The sequence below is a fragment of the Manacus candei genome, unplaced genomic scaffold (assembly GCF_025592945.1).
Source record: "Manacus candei isolate 608988 ecotype Guabito, Panama unplaced genomic scaffold, ASM2559294v1 h1tg000059l, whole genome shotgun sequence".
NCBI classification, from domain to species: Eukaryota; Metazoa; Chordata; class Aves; order Passeriformes; family Pipridae; genus Manacus; species Manacus candei.
In genome coordinates, this window is record NW_026138107.1 from 1,228,881 (window position 1) to 1,236,143 (window position 7,263).

The following is a 7,263-nucleotide window of genomic DNA, read 5'->3' on the forward strand; positions in this document are numbered from 1 at the left end:
TGATAGACCGTTTTGTGGTGGCCCCCCTGGGTGACCCTTCATGTGGCATCTGGGCTGTCACCACAGGGGTGCCTGGGCTGAGGAGCAGCCCCTGGTGATGCCTCCAACCCTGGCATGAAATACTGTGCAGGGAAAAAAAAAATATTTAAGTACAATTGGGGGTTTTTTTTGCCCCCGAGGTCTGTGCACCTGCTTTGTGCAGCTCCCGGCACACTCAAACTCGGACTGCCCTCGTGTGGTGGCCTGGTGGCAGCTCTGCCGCCGAAGCGATGCTGGGGACTTAGAAATTACACAGAACACAAGTGAGCTGGAAAGGACCCACAGGGATCGTCGAATCCAGCTCTTACGTGAATGGCCCGAAGGGATCGAACCCACAACCTTGGTGTTATCAGCACCATGACATTAGAGGGTTGGTACCCACACCTGGAGCTGTTTTGGGGTCTCAGTTGCCCCAGGGCATGCACGACCCCCCACCACCTCTCATCACCCCTAGCCACATCTACCTGCCAGGCAGAGGAAATACAATCTTCAGCCACATCCAGAGGGAGTTTAATGGATGGACTCGATGACCTTAAGGGTCTTTACCAATCTAAATATTTCTATGATTGTAAGAATTTTTTACCCTTAGTTAACCACAACCAAATAATTAGGCCAGTGAGGCTGGGAACATGCCACAGCTATTGGTGGCCTCATGAGAACCCTGATTTTTTTGGAGATTATTCCCGAGGGGGTAAGCCAGGACTGGACCCTCTGATGCCCAGTGTGGCCTCAGCTGATATTTCCTACTTCCCCTCATGGTACCACTAATAATTTTGCCCAGTTCAGTCAAGTAGAGATGACAAATATAAATCTCATACAATTATATAAAGCTCATTTCCTTAGGAATTGAGGCTAGAAACCATAAATGCAAGTAACCAAAGAAGAAGCCAAACAGCAGTGCCGAGCTGCAACCCCCAAAGTTTTGCTTTATCTCTTTCTTTCTGCAGAGATGACACTGACTGAGATGTCACAAATCCGATCAGGCTTCCTAATAGTTCATGCAGTGCCTCGAGCCTCAGGGGTCATCTGAAATTCAGGCAGCCAATTTGCAGGCAGGAGATGCAAAGCCAAACCAGGCAGGGGCTGAGGTTTTAAGGACAGACCCTGTCTGTCAGCTAAAACTCTCCTCTGCTCTTGGGTAACCTCCGGCAAATCCTCGTAGGGAACCTGCCTGTCTTTAAGGTGTAGCTCTTAACTCAGTTTCCATAGCAAACAGGACAGGGTTGTCTCGGTGGGACCAACTTCTGCAACGTTATCTGGAGGTTTTGCATTGTTTGGGAAATATTTAAGGCTTCACCCCTGAGTTCTCAGAAACGGGGTTCTCATATAAGCAGCTTTTATGGGATGTTTTTGGAGGATTTTGGGTGATATATTCATTGAAAAGTCAGTTGGGAATACCAAGTTCTCACAAACTTTCTGAGACGTGGTCCTTGGATCAGAAGTGAAGGTGAGCAGCAATTTGTTCTGAGTGTTGCTGCAGGGCTGAAAGAGCCAGGCTGTGACACACCAAGATTTAAAGACAGGAGCTGGATGAGTAGAGTGAAGAGTGAGTGGAAGCTCTGTGGGAGGGGGAAGAAAATCTCCCACGAGGAGACAGTGAGGTTGCACCTCGAGTGCTGTATCCAGTTCTGGGCCCCTCAGACAAGAGAGAGATTGAGGGGCTGGAGCGTGTGCAGGGAAGGGAACGGAGCTGGGGAAGGGTCTGGAGCAGCAGGAGGGGCTGAGGGAGCTGGGGGGGCTCATCCTGGGGAAAAGGAGGCTCAGGGGGGACCTTCTGGCTCTGCAACTCCCTGACAGGAGGGGGGAGCCAGGTGGGGGTCAGGCTCTGCTCCCAAGTGACAAGAGAAAATAGCCCAAGTCATGCCAAGTTTAGGTTGGATATGAGGGAAAAACTCTTAGTGGAAAGGGTTGTCCAGCTGTGGCACAGCTGCCCAGGGCAGTGGTGGAATTCTCATCCCTGGAGGGACTTAAAGCCATGTGGATATGGCACCTGGGGACATGGATTACTGGTGGCCTTGGCAGTGCTGGGGGAATGGTGGGAGTCGGTGATCTTAGAGGGCTTTTCCCACCTAAATGATTCCGTGGTTCTGTGAGCTGAGCGTAGTCACCACGGGCAGCTGTGCTGCTCATAAAGCTGCCCACTGTCCTGCTTGTGTTCAGTCAGCTTAGCCCAGGACAGAGGTTATTGCAGCTCCAAGCACTTGGGATCCTTTTCCCCTGGAGCAGAAACAGCCAAGATAGATAATATATGATGTATCTACTTCCAAATAGATTCAACAACCCTAATAAATGTGTAAATACATACACGGACCTACACACATCTAATATGCATTTAGCTGTTATCCTCACCAAATTTTACATAGAAGACAATATTATTTTGGGGGGGAAACTGAGGCACAGGGAGGGTCAGAGATTTATTGATGGTGCCCTTTTGCAGCACACAGGTACCTGTGTGTGTGCTGCCAGCCTACCCTCTACACGTGGTCCTTGCATGGGTGCAGATCATCCCTGGGGAGTGGTCAACCTTGGCAATGGCTTCATCAGTCTGTTAAATTACATGTTAGGAGGGAGCATCCCCAGGAAACCCCATCTCCTTGTCTCCAGCATTCCTGTCTGATTCAGCTGGCTGCTGTGCAGATTACCATCCAGCTGGCGAGGAAGAAATTTGGAGCAAGGTGGAAAAAGAAAGGAACTTTTTTGGAGGAGGCCATGCTGAGATGAGCTGGTGAGAGCAGCAGGAGCCATGTCAGGGACATGTGTGGCTGTGGCTGGTTCAGGGGACCGTGCTCTACGTTTGGAGGTGTCTGTGGCAGGGGTTTGTCTCTGAGGGTGGAAGGCTGACAACAGCTTCCCCCTCCCCCAAAAAAAAACCCCAAACCCAAACCAAAACCAACCAAAGCAAAAAAAACAAAAACCCACCAGAGATAAAAGCCCATGTCCCACCTGGTGATGCTCTGAAGAAAACGTGCAAGAATGGGGGAGAATGAAACACGAAGATGACTCCAGATGCCAACAAGGAATGAAACTCCCTCCCTGGCGCCCTGACAAGTAGCATGAGAGCAAATCCCAGCAGCGGGGAGGGGTCGTAGCCACTGCCACCAACCCCCCAAATCAGGCAGGGATGTCCAAAGTGTGAGGTGTGTCCACCTCACACACGTGGGTTCCTTGTTTGCAGGCAGCACGTGCCCACCGTGCGGAATCCCGCGCCAGCTGCTGCATTAACACCCCATCTGCCCTGCCATATGCTCCTTCCACACAGGGGGGGTGCTCGATGGGCCTTCAGGGGAGGAGAATGGACATCTGAGCATGTGGGAGCAGGTAGGGCTTAGAGAGGCCTTAAGGACCAGAGATGTGGGAAGGATGCTCGGGTGTGAGAGCCCGCACAGGAACGCATGAGGTGAGTGTCTCTGTGCCCAGCAGCAGCAAAGTGGGACTAGAGGATGTTAGGGGGATGTTGGTAAGCACCACAGACCCTTTACAACAGGCTCCTGATATGAAGCAGCTAAAATTTGAGCAGGAGGATGCTGACAGGGTGTTGGAGGGCACCACCGACCCTTTGTTTTCTCTAAATCAATTAGGCAGGAGGTTGCACTTGCAAAATTTATTATGAAATGGATTTTCAAGGCACTAGCAGGCTTAGAAGAATGTGATGCTGGAAACCAGAAGGTGCTGGGTGTTTCTGCACAGTGGGAGCATATTCTGCCTAGGTGGCAGCAACAGAGTGGATGAAGGAAAGGGATTCAGCTCATCTGGGTCAGACACCCACAGCAGGGACACTGTTGTCCCTGCTTTGTTGCTATGCTTCTTCTGTAGGCAAGGGGAGAGCAATCTCTCTCCAGGCAAACATCTGGAATGAGTGAAATAATTACACTTTTGGGGTGCTGGTTGCCCTGCAGTGGCAGGTAATGGAGGATGTATATCCTGAGTGCCCTTTTCATGCCCTGTCCCTTTGGTTCTCAGCCTCCTGGCCCTTTGCACCCAGCATTCAAAGCTTTCACTGATCACCACTGAAGATCCCAACACGTTTAAACATCCAGGATGGGATACACCATGTCACTAAAGGCCAAATTCCCTGTATGGATGAGCAGAGCAGAGAGGAAGGAGGCTGTGTGTGTACCCACAGCCATGGGTGTGCTGGGTGTGCTGAATGAAGGGCTAATAAAAGGGACACCACCAGCTGAAGCTCCACAGGTTCAGCCCAAATCATTTAAAAGGGGTGTTGGGCTGTGCTCAGTTAATCCTACATTCCTGGGGAGAGGAGGGTGGGATCTGTACCATCTTCATGCCATGCTGTGGGCTGAATGTGGTTTTCCCTGCGTTCTTCCAGCCCAGAAGAGCGAGAGAGGATACCAGTATCCTGCAAAGGGTTAGTGAAAATGTTTGAAAGGCTACTTTTTGGTTTGAAAAATCAATTTATCCAGAAAAACTAGAGTACTGGCCTCAAACAAAGCTGGGGACCTAAGCCTCCTTACATTTAGTAAACTACCAGCCTGCAGCCTGCACCAGGCTCTCCGTGATTTCCAGTTCGTGGCTGTAACCTGACTCATCTCCCTTCTTGGACAGAAACTAGCTTCATTTGAGTCCAGGGCTGAGGTCTGGGCTCCTTGAGGGAAGGCAGCTAATCTTTCTGCCTTCTCTCCTCTGTTTGTAAAATGGAAATGGTGACTTGATCCACCCTCGCGGGCTGCGGCGAGGATTATCGCTTAATCTGGGACTCTGCTGGGCCCTGATGAGGCAGCCTGGTGTGAGAACACGTATTAGCTGTGTTGTTTGGGATGCTGCTTCCAGCTACAGCTGTAATTGCTCTGAGGATGTGGAGGGATTTGTGAATGGAGAAGAGGAGGGAGGGACTGGGGAGCTCGTTTCAGTGCTGGGAGAGCAGGTACCTGCTCACCCCTGTTGGTGTCCAAGGAGCTGTTTGCTCAGGCAGAGATGGGGAATTCTGACTGTAAGGAGAGATGTGTCTTGCTGTGGCCTTAATGTGTTGGAGCGAGTCCAGAGGAGGCCCTGAAGATGGTCCAAGGGCTGGAGTCCTTCTGCTCTGGAAACAGGTTAGGAGAGCTGAAGGTGTTCAGCCTGGACAAGAGAAGGATACAGGGAGTCCTTTCCAGTGCCTAAAGGGGCTCCAGGAGAGCTGGAGAGGGACTTGGGATGAGGGATGGAGGGACAGGACAAGGGGGAACGGCTTTCCACTGCCAGAAGGCACGGTTAGATGGGATATTGGGAAGGAATTGCTGTCTGTGAGGGTGGGGAGGCCCTGGCAGAGGTTGCCCAGAGAAGTTGTGGCTGCCCCTGGATCCCTGGAAGTGTCCAAGGCCAGGTTGGATGAGGTTTGAAGCAACCTGGGACAGTGGAAAGTGTCCCTCCCTGCCCCTGCAAGCCTTGAGCTCAGTCAAGGCAAGAGGACAGAGCTGCTGTTGTCTCTGCCATTGCAGGACCAAAGCCTGAGAAGGATCTGCATTTCCATGTCCTCCAGCGCCTTCATAATTCATCATGGTGTGTCTGAAAAAAGATTCTGGCAATGTGTTTTCATTAGTGCCCTTAGAATAGGATGCCGAAGGAAAGGTTTATGGGAGAGAATTCATTTTATTGGCTCTTCTGCACCAGAATTAATTGCAGCCATATTTATTGCTCCAGTAAGTAGAGATGAGGTAGATAAGAGAACGTCTTTGTTTAGGGCAATGAATAATTTATGTCGTAAATTCACCAGAACCTTGAAATTTGAAGGACTGGCTTTGCTTCCTTCCATGTCCAGGGAGCAAGATTGAGTCATAACCCTTGTGTGTGACTGAAGTTTTTATGACTTTCTCATCATTGTGATCATCTGTTCAACCTTCCGTGCCACAAAACGTGGAATTCCTCTGTGTAGGGTGCCTTGGATTACCTCTGGGGTTGGCAGCCAGGTTGCTTCTGTGTGTGGCAGTGAGAGGTTTGGCCAAGGAATAACCCATCCTGTCCTATGACAAATATCTAAGGCAGAATAAAACACACAATTGACTACAGAGGGAGTTTTGACAGCTTTGATGGCTCATCAAATCATCCGCCAAGACAGGGATTCTATGTCAAACCCACAACTTCTAGCTGAGCTGGAGGAGAAGCTTTTAGAAAGACACCCTGGGCGCCAGAAAGCTGCAGTTTCTTTCTCAAAGTGACTTTCCCCCAGGCTGTGAGCTCCTGATGAGTGTTGGAGCCATAGAATATCCTGAGTTGGAAGAGATCCATAAGGATCATCTAGTTGAACTCCTGGAATATTAGTATTTTTGTCCCAGGAAATCCCTGCATATCTATTTTTCCAAAGAGGACAGATCTGTTGCTGGGATTTATTCTGCCCCTGGGGTGGGCACTGCTGCCTGCCTGTCTCCCTGAGAGCTGATGGCATGTGCCCTGCTTCCCAGGCTGGAACTGGATGGGTTTGCAAGCCTTTGCCTTGGAGATAAAGGGTGAATATTGGTTCATCAATCTTGCCTGCTCGTGCTCTGGAGCAGAGCTGGAGGGCTCTCGAGCGAACACACATTGGTGTCCCTTGGATGATCCCTTGCTTCAAAATGAGGGGCTGGGAGGGAAAAGACAGTGAAAGTCAGAATCTGTAACTTCAAAGACAGGCTGGGATGGGAGCCCGTGTCAGCTTCTGAGAGGAAAAACAGGGATGGTTTTGATTAGTGAGAAGGTAAAACACATGGTTAGATGAATAGCAATGTCCTTGCATAGCTCTCTTATAATCCAAGGAAGGACAGCCATGGGGGACACTGGCCTTCTCAGTGGAAACTATTATGTCTTGGGAGAAAAATCTATTTGTTTTAACCAACTAAGAAATAGGCCTATGAATTCTGCAGCCTTGGAGAGGCCCTGACAGACTGTGTGATAGGCTCTTTGTGTGATACCAGCATTGCCACTGCTGCAAAGGAGAGGACTCTGGTATCAAACCAAAAACAAAAGAGGGGACAGGCAGTGAGAGGAGAAGGACATCTTTGTGGCCTAGCCTGCCTCTGCAGAAGCTAATGTTGCTCTAAAAAAATCCAAGTTGAAGGCTAGTTGTACAGATCTTACAGACTGGAAGCCACCAGCATATCTCAGCTGTGACAAGAGTGTTCACTGTACCATGCAACATAGATGGAAGTCCTTTCAGAGCGTAGAAAGTTGCTGGATGGTCAATTGCAGGCAAAATATGTATTTTTCAGAGTCACTAAATGCAAAAATCAGCAGCAGGCTCATGGTGTAGAGTGA